The following is a 25,034-nucleotide window of genomic DNA, read 5'->3' as shown; positions in this document are numbered from 1 at the left end:
GATGCTCCGCTTGAAAAGGGTGGTTTCGCTGGATGCTTTATCAGCTGGTGGGCAAACTTAACAGTGCATATTCATTACTCTAAAAGAACTGTATCAATTTATATTGTTTTTTCATGGTTTTGCAACACAAGTAGCAGTACCATTGGAAGCAATGGGAGAGTGCATGAATCTCACAAATTCTGATCTATTTTTATTGCAGATGTTTTCGAAATCGTCAGATTCTTTCCTTGCCCGGTCGAGGCTCTCAGTGCCGCGTAAGAATGACGCCACCTGTCGTAAGACAACGCATGAGACCAGCAAATCACATTTTTATAACGAAAACACAATTCTTGGCTATGAGTTCTACCCCCACTAAAACCACTCTACACTCTCTAAGCACCTGAACTACCCCAGGTTCATTATAGAAATGATACTCAGCAGGCACTAGTCCCAAATATCCTCTCGCCTTAGAAGAGACAAAAAATACCATAAAACCCCATGCTAAAATCACCAGGGTCCGCCTTGTTGGTTTTGGAAGGCAACACCCATTATGGAGGGGAGACTTGTGGGTCAGGGTTGACAGTAGATGCACCTCAAGGCCGTTTGAAGATTGCAGTAATTGAGCTGGTTTCTTTGGGTCACTGACATCAGGTGACATGCTCAAGGGTCAAGGGTCAGGTAGTTACTGTGGGTAAGAGGTCATGGATTGGGAGTCACCTATTGGTTGCCATATGCCATAGGGTCATGCTTGATAGGTTGGTGCATCGCTTACCTATTCCTACAGTGGCCAAGATGGAGAGATGAAGGAAAATGGCAAAGGATAAAGAGAGGAAGAGGGGATGACATAAAGGAGAGATAAAAAAGACAAAAATGCACAGACATTTTCGTGTAATGTACACAAAGCGAGTCACACACTGTTTCAACCAATAGCTGAGGTGGAGTCTAATCAAAAGTAGCTGAATGAGTTGTCTCAATGTTCTGGGAAACATTGGCAGTTGAATGTGTGCATTTAGAAGACGCAAAGAAGTTCATCACTAAAAGGGTTAAATTGCTGGTGGGTGAGTAGTCTTGTGTAGCCATACCTCCAAATCACATTGTTCTCACGTTTTCGGAATGGGTCTGGTTTGGTTCGGTACGCGTGTGTACCAAATGAACGCAGCATTCTTTTACCCAGTGCCACAGAGAGATTGTCCGTAACTTAGCAGTCGTTATGGCGAACGCAGATAAACATTTGAAGTTCCTCCAGCTTCCCATAAACCTCCAGTTTTGGGAAAATTACGGTTTCTCAGTTACCTACAATGACGATGGACAAAGACAGGTGGATTGGGCCAAAGCTATATGCCGGCATTGTTCAACTGCGATCGGTTATGCAGCTGGCTGTAGGCCTACGTCGAAATGTCTCACTTGAGCAGTGGCGGCTGGTGCTAAACATTTTGGGTGGGGCACAGGTTATGGGGGCATGCTCCACGGGGAAGAATATCAACTTTAAAATCTGGATTTACAGTCGATTTTAGCATGAGAATAGCTCTACCCCCCTGTACAGACCTCGCCATCCCCTCTACCCCCCTGTACAGACCTCTTCATCCCCTCTACCCACCTCTACAGACCTCTTCATCCCCTCTACCCCCCTGTACAGACCTCTTCATCCCCTCTACCCACCTCTACAGACCTCTTCATCACCTCTACCCACCTCTACATCTCCTCTACCCACCTCTACAGACCTCTCCATCCCCTCTACCCCCTGTACAGACCTCTCCATCCCCTCTACCCTCCTCTACAGACCTCTTCATCCCCTCTACCCCCCTGTACATACCTCCTCATCCCCCCTACCCCCCTGTACAGACCTCTTCATCCCCTCTACCCCCCTGTACATACCTCCTCATCCCCCCTACCCCCCTGTACAGACCTCTCCATCACCTCTACCCCCCCTGTACAGACCTCTTCATCCCCTCTACCCCCCTGTACAGACCTCTTCATCCCCTCTACCCCCCTGTACATACCTCCTCATCCCCCCTACCCCCCTGTACAGACCTCTCCATCCCCTCTACCCCCCTGTACAGACCTCTTCATCCCCTCTACCCCCCTGTACAGACCTCTTCATCCCCTCTACCCCCCTGTACAGACCTCTTCATCCCCTCTACCCCCCTGTACAGACCTCTTCATCCCCCCTACCCACCTCTACAGACCTCTTCATCCCCCCTACCCACCTCTACAGACCTCTTCATCCCCCCTACCCACCTCTACATACCTCCTCATCCCCCCTACCCCCCTGTACAGACCTCTCCATCCCCTCTACCCCCCCTGTACAGACCTCTCCATCCCCTCTACCCCCCTGTACAGACCTCTTCATCCCCTCTACCCCCCTGTACAGACCTCTTTATCCCCTCTACCCCCCTGTACAGACCTCTTCATCCCCCCTACCCCCCTGTACAGACCTCTTCATCCCCTCTAGTGAGTGTGTGTGTGTGTGTGTGTGTGTGTGTGTGTGTGTGTGTGTGCGTGTGTGCGTGTGTGCGTGTGTGCGTGTGTGTGTGTGTGTGTGTGCGTGTGCTGAATACATAAACAAACAAGCTAAAAGACGACAATAGAAAACGTACCATGCTGACGATATTACTAAATGTTTGAAGTAGCTTTTATCTTAGCTGACTCTCTTACCTTCAGGTCGAGTTTGTGTATTCTGGCTTCGCAAAACACCAACAGTAGCAGCCTAACAGCCGCGGAGATTGCGACCACAAACGAAGTTTGACTTCGGTAATAGGTCCAGTTGTAATATCCTCAAGCAGGGGAGGCTGGTTCATTAGGTGCAACTGGACAATGCCCCACCAAAGGGAGAAGAGAGAGATTTTTTTTCTATGACTTCTAGACAGTGTTGCTTCTGAATATCATAGTCCAATCAGCTAGTGTTCTGTGGCGTATATCATAGTCCAATCAGCTAGTGTTCTGTGGAGTATGTTCCAATCAGCTTCAAGTCCCGCCCCTTTCGGTGCATGTCCCAAAACCCCATAGACAAATGACCGAATGGCCTGAAGTTACCAAAATAGATTTTACATGCAAGTCTACGAGAACAGCCTAGTGCAATTTCGCGTAGTGTGAAAGTTGCCCCGAAAAGGGCGGGACTTGAAGCTGATTGGAACATACTCCACAGAACACTAGCTGATTGGACTATGATATACGCCACAGAACACTAGCTGATTGGACTATGATATTCAGAAGCAACACTGTCTAGAAGTCATAGAAAAAAAATCTCTCTCTTCTCCCTTTGGTGGGGCATTGCCCAATTGCCCCTAATGAACCAGCCTACCCTGCACTTGAGTCGGCATCACAAATGTGAACATCACAGGTACAAGAAAGAACTGAGTGAAGCGCAAACCCAGTTACAGCATTTAAGCCACCTCTCACTAACAATATAGACCGGGCCACAACAAATGCCATAGGTGTTTTTATAGCAGCGGATCATAACTCTGTTGTCGAGAACACAGGTTTGAAAGTAATCCTGTTACACACATGTTGAACACATGTTGAAAGTAATCGAGCCTCGTTACGGAGTTCCCTCTCGTCCGCATTTCAGCCAGCAAATCATACCAGCCCTTTATAAACAAGCACAGTCCACGACTCATCCAAGGCACCTGCCATCACTCCCATGACCTATGGGTGGACATCTATCTATCTATCTATCTATCTATCTATCTATCTATATATATATATATATATATATATATATATATATATATATATATAATATGTTGTATGGATAGGTAAAATGTTCATACAGTACAGTAAGTAAAATATGAGAACGTAATACCAGAATTAATCTCGCAGCAGTTCTCTGGGCGAAAATGGTGGTGGTGGTGTAATGGTGTGGGGGATATTTTCTTGGCACAAATCTTCAGTAACTGTGTGATGCTTTAATGTCAATATGGGTCAGAATCTCTGAGGAATGTTTCCAGTACCTTGTTGAATCTATGCCATGAAGAATTAAGGCAGTTCTGAGCTCCCTTGAAATTATAAGCTTTCCACCATAACAAACACACATTTTCGTTCTCCTATATAAAGACATCCTACCAGGTGCAATCACTCACAGTATGTAACCTCATAGGTCAGTATCAGGTAGGTGACCAATCGCTACATCCTTAAAGCTACATACATAATACACGGGACATAACCAAAAAAGTAAATGAAACATTTCATACATTTCCGTAGTCCTTTTTTTTTGTTTTCTTTTTATACCACACTGTATAAGCTACCATAACTGTACATAGCTCATAACGGTATACCTCTAACTACTGTACATGCCTGTACTGTACCTATCACTATCACTGTCATATTTTTTATATCGTGTTCTTTATTCTATTTGCACTTCTGGCTAGATGCTAAACTGCATTTCGTTGTATAGTACTTGTACTCTGCAATGACAATAAAGTTTAATCTAATCTCAAAGTTAAATCTATCCTGCTCTACAGAGACACATCTCCCTATACCACCCTGCTCCACAGAGACACAGCTCCCTATACCACCCTGCTCTACAGAGACACAGCTCCCTATACCACCCTGCTCTACAGAGACACAGCCCCCTATACCACCCTGCTCTACAGAGACACATCTCCCTGTACCACCCTGCTCCACAGACACACAGCTCCCTATTCCACCCTGCTCTACAGAGACACATAGCTACTTATCTACCACTCTGCTCTGGAGAGACACACAGTTCCAAACCTTCATTATAAGTTGGTTACTGAATGTTTGACAGTATTTCTTCTTGGTGTAATCAAATGCAACTACACAGTAACCTGAAAACAGTTTCGTATTGAGTTGCTAGATTCGATTGTTCAAGGACATTGTCCAGCCACCCTTCGTCACAATTCAGTTATTATTGGTGCATCTTATGCACATTACATGTTGCTATGACAATCGGATGAAGAATTCTAGGATGAATGTCTATAGCCTGCTGACATTCAAACTAAAGTGAGATTGGCACAAACTTCCCACTCCCCCTCAGCTTCTGACCACAGACCTTCCACTGGCAGTGTTCAGTTGCTTCTGTCTCTGCTACTGTGCACAAGCTACTGCTGTGGTTTCCTGTCCTTCATTGGGGGTATATTTCCTGTTTACGCCTGAGCGCTGCAGGTCGAGCCCACGACAAACAACGAATAACAGAAGAGAGAATAGAAGGAGAAGAAATAGGCCTGTGTGAGAAACAAGACAAAGAATGTAAAGTAAAGTACCATAGGTCGGTGAAGAATACAAATACACATTCTCTTGACATTCTTAACTACTTATAATAATTCAAACCCAACCCTCTGTTAACCTGATGTTGCTTGAAACAGATTTATTACAAAATAACCACTGTTTTGTTGTCTGTAAGGTTGAATGGACAGCATGCATACATGTTGGTCTTTTAGGTAAGGATCAGCACCTTATTGAATATAGAAATAATGTTTGTGACATCGTGAGCTTAGAATTATAAGGTTCTATCTCCGTTTAGGGTCATTCAGAGATATTGAGCGTCAATGTTTTTACATTCCATTATGTTTTGTGAGATGGAACCTTTGTATTTTGTTAATTACTAACTCAAAAATGTCAACATTTTAAAAATAACACCACACAGGCATTAATAAACACCTAATGGATCAGATTAGGTTAAAAACTACATTTTGACAAAAATGGAGATGGAACCTTATAATTCTAACGTCACAACATGATATTAACCTTTTGGTCCAGCCATGGTCTCTGGTGGATGAACAAATTCACCAGCACCCAGATTTAGTTTTACAAGTGTGAGAGAAAATTATTATATGTAAAATACATTTTTCTACATTTAAGATTCAAACTTTGGATATCTAGGGCAAAGCTATAGAAGCTGATTTCCTGTTTGTAACCACACAATGAAACCAGTTTCTCTACTTGAAGCTTGACATTGGCTAGACAACAGACACATTTAAATGATTACAAAGACCTGATTGCCCTCTTTTCTCCCGGAATGGACTAAGCCATCTAGAACAGTTTTGGACTTTTGTGTTTCCCCAGACCCAATACTCTAAGACCAGACTAAACCAGTTTGTGGCTATTGTGTTCCTTTTTCACCTTTGTGTCCCTAGGAGAAAGTGGGGGCCGATTCCCCCTTAACCTTCATCCCCAATCATCTTCCTCAATGTACAAGTCCACATCCATTGCTCATGATTGGTCTAAACCTCACCCGAGGGCGGACCCCTTACCTGTGGAAACCTGATTGTATAAATACTGAGATGACATGAATGATCTGGACTTTTACGAGGAACTTTGAATCGTTCAGATGCGTCTGACGAACCTGTAAACTTACTCCTTCTGCAGAAGAATATTAAAAATATTTTCTTATACATCTTGAAACGAAACAGGCTGCCATTATTGAATAATTTGCTCTTACACAAGTCAATATATATTTCTCTGTCAAATTACAGGCAAACATCTACCAAAAAAACACACAGGCCTGATTTCTGTCACAAAAATTACTCCACGCACAGAATGAACCTCCTGCAGTCAGCTTTGAATTTCTGAATTGAAGCATAGGTGACAGGGTCTGATGAAAAGGTCCCCAAGTAGGGCACAGACATTTTTCAGTTTTTCCAGATTATTAAAGCGCAGATTGTAAACATTCAAATGATGTGTCATACATTGAAATCTGAAATCTTATTACATCCCATTTCATTTTAATTATACAAGTACAAGAGAGTAAAATTCGTATGGCTTCAGTTTCAGTCGACATTGCAGCAGCAAGAGAAAACAAAATGGCAATGGAAAAAAATTGGCAAGATACAATTGAGCAATACAACAATAGAATGGTAAAAAAATGATAATGTTGTGTCTGTGTGTCTAGTGGGACTTCGGTGTAATTCCTTCCCATCCCATCTGGGCATCAAAGCTGTAATAACAATAGAAGACAGTACATTTAAAATTATTGCCCACTGTTACCAACACACCATTTTTACAAAATACTACTATGTTGATCAAATAGAATTGCTAATACAATGACAAATACCTGAAGTGCTGGTGACTCACATCAAGGTCTCATCTCTCAGAACCTCTCACCTTCGTCATTCTGTAACACAAATTTCAGGTCAGAGGTGTGGACACTTCTATAGTGTAGGAGTGCATAGGATTTACCTTTTCTATAATCTATTCTAGAAAATATCTATCTATCTCTAACAAAGCTAGCTATGTAGCTAACAAGCTAACACTTGTTTGGCTAGTGTTGTAAACACACACGTGCGCGCACGCACACACACACACACACACACACGCACACACACACACACACACACACACACACACACACACACACACACAGAAACATCAGCACCACATGTCCTATCTAACATAGTAGTTATCCTTCACTAGTATTCTCTCATACTATCTCCCAATGTTTTCTAATTCGTTATTATTGTTTGTGCACAGTTTTGACAGATGAATACTGTTACTGATCTTACCCAAAGGAACTCCAACATCAAGAGGAGGGACCATACCACTAGTCTAGAATCACAGGCCTTGTTCAGTCCACCTCCGTTTGATTCCTGTTGATCAGTGCTGATGCCCGCTGTTATGGACAGAGACCAACATGATTGGTTCATTAAGCGTTATAATTTGATTGGCCGAGACCTGCAGAGCTAAATGGGTTGTGCTATGTTGTTGTTCTTAGCTGAGTGTTCTTATTGTAAATCGTCTGGATAAGAGTGACTACTACCAATGCAAATGTGTAGTGCAAATATGGGTGGAAAGTAGGGATATAACGATACACTCAACTTACAATTCTTTACGATTCCCGATACTGGGTACCCGATACGATTTTCTCACAATTTCTTTTCAAAATGAGACAAATTATGACTGAAAAATATTATTTTATTTATTTCTCAGACAAAAACGAAAAAATATATACATGGCTATATAAAATACATATCGTTACATATTTTCTTAAATAATCCCTCTTTATTTCTGAGGTAGAGTATGATAGGGTATAACTTCGAACAAGTGAAGTCAAAAGTAAATTACGCCCTCTGCTGTTAACCCTATTATTAATTATTAATGAAATATTCCACCTGGATTTATTTTGTATTTATGGCTATACAAGTGTCACAAAATGTCCTAGGAGTAAGTGCTTTGGCCCCTTTTTCCAGGATTACTTCAGCTTTCAATATATGGCAGTTATTTAACAGTACTAACCCTACTGTATGTTAGGAGTGTGTAATAATAGTTTAATGGAAAGAAAAACACAAAAACAGAATTGGATTTTACAGGTTTTTAGTAAAGTGGAAAGTGTGATTGCACATAAACAAAACATTTAGCATGTTCAATTTCAAATATCAACTATATTACATCTGTCCAAGAACGTTTGTGAGCCTAGGGCTTTTAATTGTATTTTTTCCCCCTGTTTTCTCTAAGAATATCCAGGCGTTTCTTTTTGCTACAGACACAGGCCCACATTACACTCCTCACTCTGCTCCTTTAGCAGAGTGCACTGTTGTCACCCCATGCTGGCTCTCTATGTTTTGCCTTTTGGGTGGTTTGGTAACACTAGATGATTTTTGTGACATTTCACATATACACAAACTCACAAGTATAAAAATACTGCTCATAAAACACCACTAAAATATGCTTGCTTCCCTCTTCAAATCTCCTCAACTCTCCATGAGCTACGTGCTTTGAATTACCGTAATAATCATATATGGTTAGAAAGCGCAGCTTCTCTGCTTTCTGTCTCGCGATGCATTGTTACATCCCTAGTGGAAAAAGTATAGTAAATGAACCCTAAATGACACCACATTGACACCTTCCACTTTTTGTACCCTAAAAGAGACCACACTCACACATAACCTTGTATGTTGACAGTGATGATGTGGCCCATGCCAATAACCCCACTCTTTCCACACCGTGCCGTGCACTGGTACTGTCCTTCGTCGTCCTGGGTGAGCTGTTTGAACTCTGTGACCACCTGCCTGTGCCTGGTGTCAGGGTCCCCCTCCTCCTCTCTCTCGTTGACAGTGGTGAGGTACCTTATAGGGTCAGCCAGCTTGGTGCCGCCGTCCAGACGATTCCAGTCAGCTTCAATGGGACCACACCTTTCGGGCACGTAGACGACAGTGCAGGTAAGCGTTAGCGGTAGGCCCTCTGTCCCAGTGACGGGGGTCTTGGAGTACCTCACCTCTGCGGCATCTGCAGGAGATGGTGAGAGGTATTGTTATATGGACATTACGCCCAGCATAAAGTAACGGGACAATGGAGCATTTATTTTCTCCATCTTCTGGCTCTACGCTCCAAAAGTGTCAATTCTAAATTCATCGGATGGTGCTTCATCATACAGTAAGACAATAACGCAACGTTTTTCAGGGCCAAGTCAACCGACTACAGATTTATATTCTATTGAACATTTAATTTGCTGAAGAGGAAACTTCCTCCTCAAAACAAACAACACCTGAAGATGGCTGCAGGCCGGGCCGAGCATCACCAGAGAAGCTTCTGGTGGGGTCAACGGGTCGCAGGCTTCAGGCAGTTATTGCATGCAAAGGATTGTCAACCAAATACTAAACATAAGTGCTTAGTAATTTGGACATCATATAAATCAGTCCCATTACTTTTGGTGCCCTGAAATAGGGGAACTATGTCTAAAAGGTTTTCTAAATGGTGAAGCCAACCTAGTAATTGTTTGATGTAAAATCCAAACTTTTGGAGTATAGAGCCAAAAGAAAAACAAATGATTCCCTGTCCCATTACTTACGTAAGGCACTGTATCTTATATAATATACTGTACAACCTTGTATTGAACGCCTCTGAATCAACTCAATGTAACATTACTTTAACAGTCTGACATACTGAAGGGTGTGACCATGGTAACAGGGTAGATGCTAAGTGGGATCCTTGGGACGACCCTACCCTAAACTCAAATCATAACCCTGACCCTAACTGTAACCAGAACCATTTAAATGCCAACTTCAACGGGGTGACAGAATGTCAGTGTCGGTCCGTCCCAAACAACTGTGTAGTCTACGTGATACGCAGGACTACGCCGTATACCCACTAAGAAAGGCCAAGGATTTCCGTATACCCACTTACTCCAATGTGCGAGGATACGTAACAGCGTTTTGTGACAGAACTTTCACACTTTAATTCATAAACTTCACCCTGTCTGTGTTACGAAGCACTGACCTTTGGACCATTGGGACTGACTATAGCGTCATACACCATCAACGGGGGCAATGCGACATGAAATATGTCAAAATGCAGCACTGTCGTGCACAGATCAGCCTTAAAACATGTAATGTTAGATATAATGTTAGACAGGGGGCGCAGATTTATTTTTATGCCGTTCCGAAATGAACGACATGAGGCTGGGAGGGAAAAATCACAGTATACCCACTAGAAAACACTAGACTACACCACTGGTCCCAAACATCTCACTAAGCCTTAACCAAGGGGTGGCTGAATGTATTTGTCACACTGTTAACAGTTCATTATCCCCTGTGTGACAACGACTGAGGGAGAAGCACTCACCTGTGCCACGGGGATGAGACACACAGAGATATAGAGCCACCGCCGACAACAACAGGGACAGCACTTTGGGTCCGGGAAGCCAAGCCATCCTCGCACACTCGCAGACGACAGTGTGTGTGTGTGAGAGAGAGAGAGAGAGAGAGAACTGTTAAAACGAAACTGCCTGTACTTGTAACCTGACCGTTGCTGGTTCAAATCACGTTAGGGACACTTTCTTTCTTTTCTGTTCAAACAGACACTCCGCCACTTAAGCCGTCACAGACGTCCACCAGATGATGATCACGACCAGATACTTGGTCTGAAATGAGCTCTCATGTGCAGCCTGGTGGATCTCTTCACCACAAAGCAGGTGACAGTATGTGTTCTCTGTTGTGTCTTGTGTGTAGGCGTGGAGTACATCTAGGTTTCACTTGCAGACGAGAGTGTGTGAGTGTGTGTAGGCGTGGAGTACATCTACATTCCACTATGTGGATGTTCCACTGTTTGACCACTAGAAGACCTGTGTGTGTGGTGATTGTCTAGACTCTTGAGCATAGACCCTTTTTATGAGAGCAGGCTTCCCTCTTTTGCCCTTTTTGAGTTTCCAGCAGCAGTAACCTTCCAAAATTGTGCAATAGCTGACATTGCATTGTATGCATTGTACAGCATATCATGGTTTAATCTAATGTAATGTCACCCTACATGTAGAAATAGTGAAAAATATATATGCGAAAGCCCAAAGATAAGGGAGAGGGATTCAAAGTGTGTTATTGCACACACAACATACATTTATGCTCTAGAGGGGGCATCTAGGGGTAGTGGTGGTCTAGGGGGCATCTAGGGGTAGTGGTGGTCTAGTGGATAGTGAGTTGGACTTGTGATCGGAAGGTTGTGAGTTCAAATCCCGCCTGAAGCCACACCACTACTAGTGTGCCCTTGGGTAAGGCACTTAGCCCTCAGTTACTCCAGGGGGAATGTCCCTGTAATTGGTAATTGTAAGTCGCTTTGGATAAAAGCGTCTGCTAAATGGCAAAATTATTAAATGGCAAAATTATTATCTAGGCAATGGGTAACAGCCATTGAAGGCGACCACAGAGCAATTAGGGATTTGCTCAGGGACACTTCGACACGTGGCCCGCCGGGGATTCGAAGCGCTGCAAGCTGCTGACTTTGCGATCATTAGATATCATTAGATATATGATAACATTCAGTGGCGATTACTCACCCAATCCATTGCCTTGCAGTATTTTGGCTTGACTAGCGAGTTTGCCTAACCACTGCCTTTTTGTAGAATGGTCTTATCATTTTGATCCAATGGCCTTTTTGTAGAATGGTCTTATCATTATGATCCAAAAGGCAGATTCGATTTTGTTTGTGTTTGTAATCAATGGCTGCAATCGTAATCTCACTCTGGAAATCTGATCAGCACTCATGGCTCAGGGGTGAAGAAGGTTTTTTAGTTATTTCATATTATTATTAAACTGACTGAAGTCTGCAGTACTGAATGTGTTAATCTGACCAGAGTGCAGATTTGAGTGTGTGGTGAATGGAGTATTTGAGTATTTGAGTGTGGGTTGAATGGAGTATTTGAGTGTGTGTTGAACGAGGTATTTGAGTATCTGAATGTGTGGTGATTGTGGTATTTCCGTGTTTGAGTGTGTGTTGAAGTCTATCTGTTTGTTGTTGGGGGTGGATAGGGGCGAGGCGATCAAACAAGACCAAAGTCACAATACGATCAAGGCTGTTCAATCCATTATTTTTTATCTTCATGTGTGGGGTCTCTCTCAGATAAAAAATCTGTTAAGATTTTGATAATCCTTATATGTGTACCAGGCTTAAAGGCCCCTGCCCACTGTGCGATTTGTCCACGATTTCGCCACGAATTTGTTGTCGCAGACTACGTTGCGTAGTCGTAGAGACATCCTAGCGTCGTAAGGCCAAATCGGGACGTCGTAAGTCGCACAGTGTGAGAGAGTCAGCGATCAACGACTAATTGCTCCTACGTTCTAAAGACGAGGCTACGACCTGCCGACAAATTTCTGGCAAGTCAGAAATTGTTGTCGTGGCTCGTGAAGTGTGGCTGGTCCTACGACACGATTCTGCACATACATCCGCTCAAAATCATCAGAAGCCCAATAATGGCTGCAAAAATAAACCCTACTGCTCGTGTTCAGTGGTCCCAGCCACTGGAAGAAAGATTGGTAGAGCTTTGGAGGGAACACGGGTGTCTGTTTGACGTCTCCTCCGCTTCCTATCATGACAGAGGGATGAGGGAGAACAGTTGGAAAGATATTTCATCTCCTCAAACCTCCTGGGCTGATCAAATGGAACAAGTCACTGTAGTCAACGTAGCTGTATGTAGAGAGCTAACAGCAGCAGCCAGGAGGGCTACTGTGATATGACTATTCAACAATCAGCTAAGCTAACAGCAGCTACAGCAGCTAGCAGCAGAGTTCAAACAGACTAGCACCAGTATTGTATTCATCATATAATATGATTCATATTATGTAGAACATGTAAAATATGAGTTAACATATTTATTAGTTGTATCCCTTCCTTGTTGTAAAACGTGTTGTTGTTGAACATGTCTGTGACTGAGATAGACTAGATACTACGGAGGAGGAGGTTGTTATCATAGTGTTGTTAGCATAGTAGTGTTTGTGATGCTAACGGCGCCATCTTTGCTATCTCCTCCGGTCATCAACCCAGGAGAAGATCCTCATCTATCATCTATCATCATCTTTATCATCCTCCTGGGCTTAAACACGACTAGACTAGTGTGATCATGTCATATTACTGTGTTAGTAGAAATGATGCGTTGGTTTAGTAGTATAGTACATGATAGTAGCCTTTAGCTACGGCGCTAGTTGTTGTGCTAGGTGCATTGACTGACTGTGTTCGCGAATGCTATGCTATTGTTATGCTATGTTGTGCTATCATGTGCTAGTTGAATGATGTACTCGTTTTCACTGAATAAATCGCGATTTCTTTCAAAGAAGGTAGCAGGTGTGTATGTCCATGTCAAGGAGAAGGTACGACTTGTATGACAGTAGTGTGATTAGGACATAAGTTAAGGATATTAGTGTAGTTGTACTTTAGCCTGTGGAGACGATAGCATTAGCTCCACACGGATTTAACAAGAACAGTAGGAACCTTTGTATTGTTTACAGTTCACAATCGAACAATTTCAACAACTGCACAAGTCGCGTCACAAGCAATCGTGGATGACAATCGTGGCTGAGAGCAATCGTACAGTGTGAGCACAATCGTACAGTGTGAGCACGCACGTCGTAAGGTCTGATCAAGTCGGAGACGGTAGGACTGAAACTTTCAGTCGTGCAGTGTGAGGGGTTCACCGACATAACATCGCACAGTGGGCAGGGGCCTTAAGGGGTGCCGGTCACATGCAGACATGTACAAAAGACAGTATTTCAAAGTAAAAGCATGCAGAAGTCCAATCAAAGCAAACAACTAATACAAAGTAGAAACACAACCATAAGACTTACACATCTAAGTAAGTAAATGAATAAGCACTGCAAAAAATTAAAACACACATAATCAAATAAGTAACACAGCAACCAGAATAAATGGACTGCAAACAAAATAAAATAACATTGTCTCACTTGGGTGACCAACCAATCATATCACAGCTCTGCTCGTTGAGTATATGATGACAATGAACTTTGAACTTTGATGAGCCGCTACAGTAGATAGAGAGAGTGTCAGTGACCTAATGTGTGTAGACCAGACAGAGACGTTGTGTAGTGTGAGACAGAGAGAGATATGATGCTGGTGTTGTGTGTTGTGGTGGCTGTGGGCCTGCTGTCCCTGGGTGAGGCGGCCCCCCTCTCTAACACCTGTCAGGACATGCTGACACCACTGCAGCTGACTGGACCAGACGTGGTGAGTACCGTCTGTCTGTCTGTCCATATTCATCTATCTCTACATGTCTGTCTGTCTGTCCATATTCATCTATCTCTACATGTCTGTCTGTATGTCTGACTGTCTGTATGTCTGCCTATACTCATCTATCTCTACATGTATTGTCTGTCTGTCTGCCCATACTCATCTATCTCTACATGTCTGTCTGTCTGTCTGTATGTATGTATGTCTGCCTATACGCATCTATCTCCGCATGTATAGTCTGTCTGTCTGTCTGTCCATACTCATCTATCTCTACATGTCTGTCTGCCCATACTCATCTATCTCTACATGTCTGTCTGTCCATATTCATCTATCTCTACATTTCTAGTCTGTCTGTCCATATTCATCTATCTCTCTACATATCTAGTCTGTCTGTCTGTCCATATTCATCTATGTCTACATGTCTAGTCTGTCTGTCTGTCCATATTCATCTCTCTACATGTCTAGTCTGTCTGTCCATATTCATCTACAGTGGCAAGAAAAAGTATGGGAACCCTTTGGAATTACCTGGTTTTCTGCATTAATTGGTCATTAAATGTGATCTGATCTTCATCTAAGTCACAAGTATAGCCAAACACAATGTGCTTAAGCTAATAACACACACACAATTATAATCTTTCATGTCTTCATTGAACATTCACAGTACTAGTGGAAAAAGTAAGTGAACCTAAGTAAGTCAAAAGGTTGGGTAGTTGTTGATTGGCGGGTGGTAGCTTGGGCTAAATCGACAGCGCAAGTGTGGCCCTAAACAACCTCATAGAGTGTTTATGCCAGCGGCCAGGACTGCTGTCTGTCTGTATCTGTCTGTCTGTCTGTATCTATCTCTGTGTATGTGTCTGTCTGTATCTGTCTGTGTGTCTCTGTATCTATCTCTGTGTATGTGTCTGTCTGTATCTGTCTGTGTGTGTGTGTGTGTGTGTGTGTGTGTCTGTCTGTATCTGTCTGTGTGTCTCTGTATCTATCTCTGTGTATGTGTCTGTCTGTATCTGTCTGTGTGTCTCTGTATCTATCTCTGTGTATGTGTCTGTCTGTATCTGTCTGTGTGTCTCTGTATCTATCTCTGTGTATGTGTCTGTCTGTATCTGTCTGTGTGTCTCTGTATCTATCTCTGTGTATGTGTCTGTCTGTATCTAACTGTGTGTGTGTGTGTGTGTGTGTGTGTGTCTGTCTGTCTGTCTGTCTGTATCTATCTGTTTGTCGGTGTATCTGTCTGTCTGTCTGTGTCTGTCTGTCTTCTCAGTTTCTAGGGAAGTGGATGTCTGTAGGCGAGAGCTCAGAGATTCCATGGCGCACGTTGTTTACCAAGAAGTTTGCTTACGGAGGCTGGGTGGAGGTGACCCCGGGGCCGAGCAACACCACACAGGATGTCGTCAAGATTCAGAAAATGTAACCAGACCAAAATACACACACACACACTAGGGGTGCAACGGTTCTCGGTTTTATATTGAACCGTACGGTTCGCCATCCACGGTTCAATATGCACTATATGGGCTACCGGCTGTCAAGGCTAACGGCCAAGCTCCACCATGGCCATCGAGCGTTGCGTCAGATGTGCGTTGCGTCCGGAATTGGGATCAAATGCATTGTAATCAATGAAAGGTGCTCCACTTGCTGCGTTGCGTCATCGTTGCGTTGCGTCCGATGGCTGCGTCAAAAGTAAAAATTCGGCGAAGTTTGATTTTTGACGGCGAACGCATGCATCACAATGAGACCAATTGTGGTGAACTTGCACTCTCACAACACTCTCACTCGAAGGGGAGCAAAAGTGAAACTTATTGTGTCAACAATATCTGGTTTTTATTTTTTTTCATAACACCAACTTAACAACCAGTTTTAAAGTACCTACTCGATATAATAAACAACAGTTTAACGATCACTAAATACTTATAATGTGTGCATTGGATTTACTGTTCTCGTTTGCCGGAGGCTACCAGTAGGCCTAAGGGAGACTTGACTTGTAAACATACTTTCGTTTTAGGACGTGTTCAAAAGCAAGAACTGTGTGTTCATCTTGTTATGTGTAGTTATGTGTTTTTAGCATGTCGATGTTCTCTCAGCATGTTGTGTCGTTATTAAAATACAGTTTAGAAGTTCGTAGCGATGTACCACTGTTAGCCGCTAGATGTTAGCAGCGTTCATAGCTGTGGCCTCGTTTAGAGTCACTTTTCTCCCATTCAGTGTTTGAGGTGCACCGACATTCAAATACGCCTGTCGTGTTTAATCTTTCTCCGATTTCAATGTATGACACATCATTTGAAAGCTTACAATCTGTAGTTTAAGCACATGTAAAAACTGAAAAATGATTGTTGTTTTCTTGTTTTGCTCTGTTTGTAGTCTACTTTATGTATTTTAGGGTTAGTTTTTAGTTTAGTCAGTTTATCAGCTGTTAAATCACCACAGCGGTTAATCCACTAGAACTAGATAATACCAGATTGAAAATGCTTGTAGCCAACTACTCTAGCTCGTGGTCGCAGCTATTGCGAATTGCTATTCACGGGAGTCAGCTGTGAATCACCACAGGTCCTTGACGCTTGTTGCAAAAATGGATGACGAACGGCTGATACTTGAGGTGGGAAAATATATCTTTTTAAATGCGACAAATGACGGTGGAGCAGGTAGAACGTTGACGGTGACGCAACGCAGCAGGTGGAGCTTGGACAACGGGAAGTTGACGCAACGCCGATGGCGAGGTGACGCAACGCAGTAGGTGGAGCTTGGGCGTAAAGAGGCTAAGAGGCTAATTATTATTTTTTTTACATTTGAATGTGTTTTTTGTTTATATATATTTATGTTTTTTATATTATACAATATGTTAAAGTTCCATGAAGTAAAGTAAAAGCTTTTTTTTTCCTTCTCCTCTCCTTACACAAAAAACATACGTACCGAAACCTAACCGAAACTGTGTTGCTTTCAATCACTTGGAGATTAATTGTAACAGTGTAGGAGTGACGGCAATAACAGGACGATGTAGTCGTTTTGCCGGTAGAAAAACAATCATGTGCTTTATTCTCACACTCTGCATACGTACTGACAACAACAACATTCATTCATCTCTGTCCCAGTTATATCCCGTCATATCACCCGCTAAGCAGCCTGGGTGATTGAGTAAACACAAACATATAATAATGCTTTGTACAAGGCTGGAACGCCGTGAATTATGTATACTTTGCTCGCTAACGAGCGGTCACTACACACGTCCCCCCAGAATTCACAAGAACCGGCCCAAAAAAACGGTCAGGGACTCTGATAACTCGCCCAAAGCGACTCTGGCGCCCTTGAGCAGGCACAGGAGACTGAGGCAGGGGAAAAACCACAGGCGAACGTTTGGCCGGCCTCGGAAGGCAGGGCAGGAGGTCTGCAGGAGCTAGGGTCGGGGCTGCGGGGTGACCGCGGCGGGGCGGGAGGGCCACCTCGACAGGACGGTCCAAGTCCAGATGAGCTGGCTTAAGGCGATCCACCGAGATGCGTTCCTTACTACCCCCCATGGCGATAATAAAGAATTTGTCGCCTGTCTCCACGACCCGGTAGGGACCATCATAGGGCGGTTGCAGGGGGCTTGATGGGCTTCTTGGCGGATGAAGACATACCCCGCTGCCTTCAGATCAGGCGGGACACGTACCTTAGGAACGCCGTGGCATGAGGTAGGGATCAGCCGCAACGACTTGGCCTTGTCCAGCAGAGCACTTCGCTGTTCTGGTGCTGACCAGGGGACCGTAGCACAAGGGAGGAAATCCCCCGGAACCCGGAGGGGTTGGCCGTACACCAGCTCAGCAGAGGATGAAAGAAGGTCCTCTTTAGGTGCAGTACGGAGTCCCAGCATCACCCAAGGAAGCCTGTCGACCCAGCCGCCGCCCCGGAGATCGGCTTTAAGAGCAGCCTTCATGGACCGGTGAAAACGTTCACACAGGCCATTAGCCTGTGGGTGATAAGCCGTAGTGCGGTGGAGGGAGACACCCAGCTGCTGAGTAGAAGTGAACTGGGCCCCCCGATCAGAGGACAGGTCTGAGGGGACCCCAAACCGGGCGACCCAGGTGCCGATGAATGCGCGGGCCACCTCGACTGTGGTAGTCTCCGTCAGTGGGACGGCCTCTGGCCAACAGGTGGTTCTGTCCACCATCGTCAGAAGGTGAGTGTACCCCCTGGAGGCGGGAAGGGGACCCACCAGATCAATGTTGACGTGGTCGAAGCGTCTTTCAGGGACCGTGAACCGCTCCAGCGGGGCCTTAACATGACGATGGACCTTTGCCCGTTGGCATGGCACGCAGGTCCTGACCCACCCACCAATGTCAACCTTCATCCTGGGCCAGACGAATTTCGCTGCAATCAGGCGCTGCGAAGGTTTCCTGCCTGGGTGTGAGAGGCTATGTATGGCCTCGAAAACTTGCCGTCTCCAAGCATGTAGAGCCTCTGGGCGCGGCTGCTCCATGGACACGTCACAAAGCAGCGTCGTGCCGTCGTCGCTGAAGGGGATGTCCGCCAACTGGAGGCCAGAAACTTTAGTCCTGCATTCCTGGATGTCTGGGTCCGAAGCCTGATCCGCAGCCATACGGGCGTAGTCGATGCCGAGATGGACAGCCCCGATAGTGGCACGAGAGAGGCAGTCAGCTACGGGGTTGTCCTTTCCCGCCACATGCCGAATGTCTGTAGTGAACTCGGAGATATAAGCCAGATGACGCTGCTGCCTGGCAGACCACGGCTCCGACACCTTAGCCATGGCAAAAATCAACGGTTTGTGGTCCACAAAAACCGTGAATGGACGAGCCTCCAGCAGGAACAGGAAGTGCCTGATTGCCAAGTACAGGGCGAGGAGCTCTCGGTCAAAGGTGCTGTATTTTTGCTCACTGGAGCGGAGTTGTCGGCTGAAAAATGCCAGGGGTTGCCAAACCCCCTTGACCAGCTGTTCGTAAACGGCTCCGACGGCATAATCTGAGGCATCAGTTGTCAAGGCCACGGAAGCCTCAGGCACGGGGTGAGTCAGCATGGTCGCGCTCGCGAGGGCTTCCTTGGTGTCTGAGAACGCCTTTGACATTTCGTCGGACCATGCGATGATGTGCTTAGGGGTCTTGCCCTTGAGAGCCCCATGCAGGGGACGCATTAGGTGGGCAGCCTGAGGGATGAATCGATGGTAGAAATTCACCATCCCCAGGAACTCCTGTAAAGCTCTAATGCTGGTAGGGCGTGGGAGCTGCAGCACAGCGTCCACCTTTGATGGCAGCGGGACCGCCCCAGCAGTAGTGATGTGGTGGCCGAGGAAATCCATGGCAGGCAGTCCAAACTGGCACTTTGCTGGGTTGATGATTAATCCATGTTCCCGGAGGCGACTGAAGAGGAGACGGAGGTGGGATAGGTGCTCTGCCTTGGACGTGCTGGCTATCAAGATATCGTCTAGTGTGTAATATTTGTGATATGTTATATGTGTATATGTTTGTGAATATGTGAATATGTTTTCTGTTTTTGCACCTTCAGAAGAACCACTACAATGTCATCGTATAGGCAACTGTATAAGGACAATAAAGTCTATTTTATATATATCACTGAATTGTATGGCCATTCTGTCCTGTTTGTGATGTCACACACTCACCTAAGAACATCCAACTCTGATTGTCACGGAAACCATCACCAACGTTCTAGAACCCAGAACACTGAAGACCAGTCACACCTGTGAGAGTTCACACACAACTGTGCCTATCTTACGTATAGCATAGCTGAGAGAACAAGAACACAACTAGTAATACTTTTGATGTTTCCTTCACTACAATGTCTTCTATCAATAGTAACCGGCGGGTCGATGGCCTCGGTAAGTCTTCTATTCTCTTCTAATTTTCATAGTTACAGATAACAAACATCTATCAGCAGTGAAATAATAAATGTTTGAGTCTGTTACAAGTACTTTTATAATAATAATAATTATTATTATTAAACCGTTATTTGTATAGCACTTTTCCTGCAAATGTTGCAACTCAAAGTGCTTTAATCATTATAAAATCATAATTTCATTATTTATGAATATTAAAAAGATGATTTTTTTGGTCTTGACTTGAACATATTTGCTGAGGTTGCATCCCTAAGGTAAACTGGCAGTGCATTGCACAATCTGTGTGCATAACATGAGAATGCAGCCTCACCAAATCTCTTCTTTTGTACAGAATCTCAATTTGAATTTCAGTTATATAAGAAAGGACAATGCATACCAATTAACTTTACCAATTAATTAATTAAGTGTAAATATGGCAGATTTAGCCAGGAGGCTCGTTTTCATCTGTGGTCCCTGGCCAAGATTGTAATGAATGTTTGAGTCTGTTTCAAGTAGGCCTACTTGTATGTACCAAGGAAGGTTAGATAGAAGAACTGTAAAATGTACTGTATGCCTAGTTAGGAAGTGCTGTTATATTATATTATATATATTAGCTACATTATATAACTATATTTACATTATAAATTATACATTATATAACTATAATTCTAATTCCATTCCATTCCATATAATGTTGTCCTATTTTGTCCCAGCAGCCCGCAGACAAACACGACGACACAATCCTTTGGCGGTGCTTGGTGTACGGGGGGCTAGACGTCCTCCAGGCGTCAGGATGTTGGCTGGACGTCCTCGAGGCATCGCGACCCCTCTGATGCTGCTGAGGATGCTGCTGGGCTCAGCACGCCACGCCACCCTGGACAGCGACGGCGAGCACAGCGCTCCTGACAACGACGATGACTACGTCGATGACTACGTCTCTCCTGTCGCCGTCAGCACCAGAGGTGACGAAGAGGAGGAGGAGGAGGAGTGCAGCTGCTCCTCCTGTGCGTCCGATGACGACTCGGACTCTGACGATGACTCTGACGATGACTCTGACGATGACTCGGCACGCCACGCCGGCTCCTGGGCCCTCCCACGCCCTCCCTCTCCCTACCCTCGCTACGTCCCCTCCTCCTCCTCCTCCGACGACGATGACTCCGAGGAAGAGGAAGGGAAGGGCGATGCCCCTGGACGCCCTGGTGGCGCCCGTCCTCGGGCCCCTCCTCCACGCCCTCCCTCTCCCTACCCTCGCTACGTCCTCTCCTCCTCTGAAGACGAGGACGACCCTGATGGAAGCATACGGGCCAGACTGTTGGGCCTGTGTCGCCCTTCTGCTTGTTGTCCCGCTGGTCTCCCTACAGGACACTCTGCTGGTCTCTCTATTGGACACTTAGCTGGTCTCTCTACAGGACACTCTGCTGGTCTCCCTTCTGGACACTCTGCTGGTCTCCCTTCTGGACACTCTGCTGGTCTCCCTTCCGGACACTCTGCTGGTCTCCCTTCCGGACACTCTGCTGGTCTCCCTTCCGGACACTCTGCTGGTCTCTCTACAGGACACTCTGCTGGTCTCCCTTCTGGACACTCTGCTGGTCTCCCTAGTGGACACTCTGCTGGTCTCCCTCCTGGACACTCTGCTGGCCTGTCTACTGGACACTCTGCTGGTCTCTCTACTGGTAGGTGTGCTGTCCTCTCCATGCTTTTAAACAAGGCCTTAAAACCCACCTTTTTAATAGAGCCTTTTTTTAGCCTTTTAATTGAAAATGTGTATTGCTTTATCTTCCTGTGTTTAATTGTAGCACTCTGAGATTTCCTATGTAAAGTGCTTTTATAAATAAAATGTATTATTATTAGAAGGAGGAGACGCCATGAGGCCCCAGACGACTCCCCTCCCACACGTGTCGGCCCCTGTGAGGGTGGCCAGGGCCCCTATGACGGCGGCACCCAGGCCCAGCGGTAGAGGTAAGAGGACCAGGGACGACGCCGGCAGCTGTTCCTCAGACTCAGACTCAGAGGAGACCTCAACCAAGAGACAGAGGAGATAAGAGAGAGAAAGAAAGAAGAGAAAGAGACTCCCAGAGAGGACGAGGACGTCTCAACCTCCTCAGTATTGTTTTAGCACATGGTGCTGCTGCTGCTGCTTCATATGCGATTGAAAATGAAAATAAATATTCCCATATCTCATTTTACGATTTTCTGCATCTTTATTTATGGTGCTGTTTAATGTATGTGTCTACGCTTTGATTTGTACTGAAACATAATTCTCCCCCGCTGCTGCTGTCTTGGGCTCTATCTACATTTTTATTTTTTTATCTCAGTGAGATTAACAAAGGATAAATAAAGGAAAATATCTGGATGCATATGAGGTTATTTACACACAGCCCCAGTATACGGAAACCGGTTCTCGGCAAAGGTAGGACAACCTGCTATATCCCTCCACTGTCAGGGTGGGGATCGCTCTACTGTGGAGCGACCCTTTGGCGCCCCCTATGTTGTGTATTGTTTCTCTGTCTGTCCTAATTATCTGTGAGTGCTAACAGCTGTGTGTGATTGTCTTGGTCTATTTAGTTCCCCCTGTGTTTTCCTGTGTCGATTGTTCACTTTATGTTGCGTTGTGTGCGTGCGCTCATAGTCTTGTCGCAGCCTTATTGCTCCTCGTGTGCCCAGGAGATAAGTATCTTATGACTATTGCAAGTAGTTTGTATTGCCTTGTTATATGACCGGCGTTTGGGAGACAAGAAGCCGACTCCCCTTTTCTTTTGTATTTCTACTTCCGCATTTATTGGAGACTTGCTTTCTCACCGTTTGTTTCATCGCTTACTGTGCGGTTTATTATTCCTGTTTGCTCAAATAAAGAGTACCTTTATTTTGGAATCATATCCCTGCATCGTTCCATTCTGTTCTGCTCTGCATCTGGGTCCAAACACATTGACTAACCGTAACAGAACAATCGACCATTATGGACCCAGCAGAGATAGAACACCTTCGTACTGTGCTAGCTAACCAGGGGGCTTTGGTAGCCCAGCAGGAGAGGAATCAGCAGACAATGATGGCCCAGCTACAGCACCTGACCCTCTCTATCAACAACTTGATGGCCGCCCAGGACAACCCTACTCCACCAGCGGCAGCGGCAGCTGCGGCACCTCCTCTTCTTCCAGTGAGCACTCGGGAACCCCGGCTGCCTCCTCCCGAGCGCTACGATGGACGACCAGAGGCTTGCAGAGAGTTCCTGACCCAATGCTCGCTGATCTTCAGTCTGCAGCCCCTGACCTTCCCCACCGAGCAGTCCCGGGTGGCGTACATCATTACCCTGTTGACGGGCCGAGCCCTCTCCTGGGCCACGGCCGAGTGGGAGAGCCAGTCACCGGCGTGTGTCGATGCTACTGCCTTCACCTGGGAGTTACGCAAGATATTCGACACCTCCCGGGTGATATCGGGGCACGAAGCCGGCCGCCGGCTCACGGCGTGTCGACAGAGGGACCGCTCGGTGGCGGACTACTCCATAGAGTTCCGCACTCTGGCTAAGGAGGCGGGTTGGGAGGAGAGAGCTCTGGTGGTTCTCTTTGCGCAGGGGCTCTCGGAGGCGATGAAGGACGAACTCGCTCTCCGGGAGCTCCCGGAGCGGCTGGACGGTATAGTGGCGCTCTCGGTGCAGGTAGACAATCGGCGCCGAGAGCGAGCTCATGAGAAGGGCTCACAGAGTGCTCCGCCCCAACCCCCTCCGACTAGAGAGGCCGCCCAATGGTTTCCGGAGGAGACCACGGAGGGAGAGGAGGCCATGCAACTGGGCGCGGCACATCTCTCCAGCACGGAGAAACGGCGTCGGCTGGACGAGCGGCGCTGTTTTAGGTGCGGGCGCAAGGGTCACCGCTATGCCACCTGCCCAGGGACCTCGGGAAACGGGGCAGCCCGCTAGTATCGGGAGGGGTACTGGCGGGTGGGGACCTACCCTCTGGGTTTAACGACCCACGAACTTTTTTTTAATGCAAGGTGCGCTGGGGGGACAGTATTCGCCATGTTCGGGCACTGTTGGACTCAGGGGCAGCGGGGAATTTGATGGATGAAGGTCTGGTCGGGGGGTGGGGGGTTCCTTTAGAAAGGTTGGAGGAACCGGTTCCAGTTCGGGCCCTGGACGGTCGGCCTTTGGGGTCGGGTACCATCACTCAACGCACGGTGCCGGTGCGCCTCCAGGTAGGGGGGGGTAGTTGGGAAACCATACAGTTTTTTATTGTAACCTCGCCCGATTGCCCTATCGTACTAGGCCACCCCTGGCTAGCGGCCCTAAACCCCCATATTGACTGGTCTACAGGACGGCTCGCCTTGGAAGCAGCCTCTGTCACTGTGCACGATGACACCCCGCTCACTACCCCACCCACTACTCTCCCATCCCCGTTGCTGTCCCTATCCCAACCTAAGTCACACACCACTCCCTCTAGTCTCGCTGTTCCTGCTCCCCTCCCCAGTTCCGACCTGACAGGCGTGCCCCGGATATATTGGGACCTGGGGGAGGTATTTAGTAAATCTAGGGCCCAGGAGCTACCCCCTCATAGACCCTATGACTGCACTATTGATCTCCTACCGGGTACGTTGCCGCCACGGGGACGCTTGTTTTCTCTCTCGCCCGGAGACTCTTGCCATGAATAACTATATCACGGAGGCACTGGCCGCGGGTCAGATCCGTCCCTCCACCTCGCCGGCTGGCGCAGGCTTCTTCTTCGTGGCGAAGAAGGACGGGGGACAGCGTCCCTGCATTGATTACCGGGGGCTGAATGACATTACGATTAAGAATCGTTACCCCCTTCCTCTGATGGATACCGCCTTCGAATCGCTACAGGGGGCGTGACTG

The sequence above is a fragment of the Nansenia antarctica genome, assembly GCF_963989245.1.
Source record: "Nansenia antarctica genome assembly, chromosome: 7".
NCBI classification, from domain to species: domain Eukaryota; kingdom Metazoa; phylum Chordata; class Actinopteri; order Argentiniformes; family Microstomatidae; genus Nansenia; species Nansenia antarctica.
Note: the sequence above shows the minus strand (reverse complement) of the source record.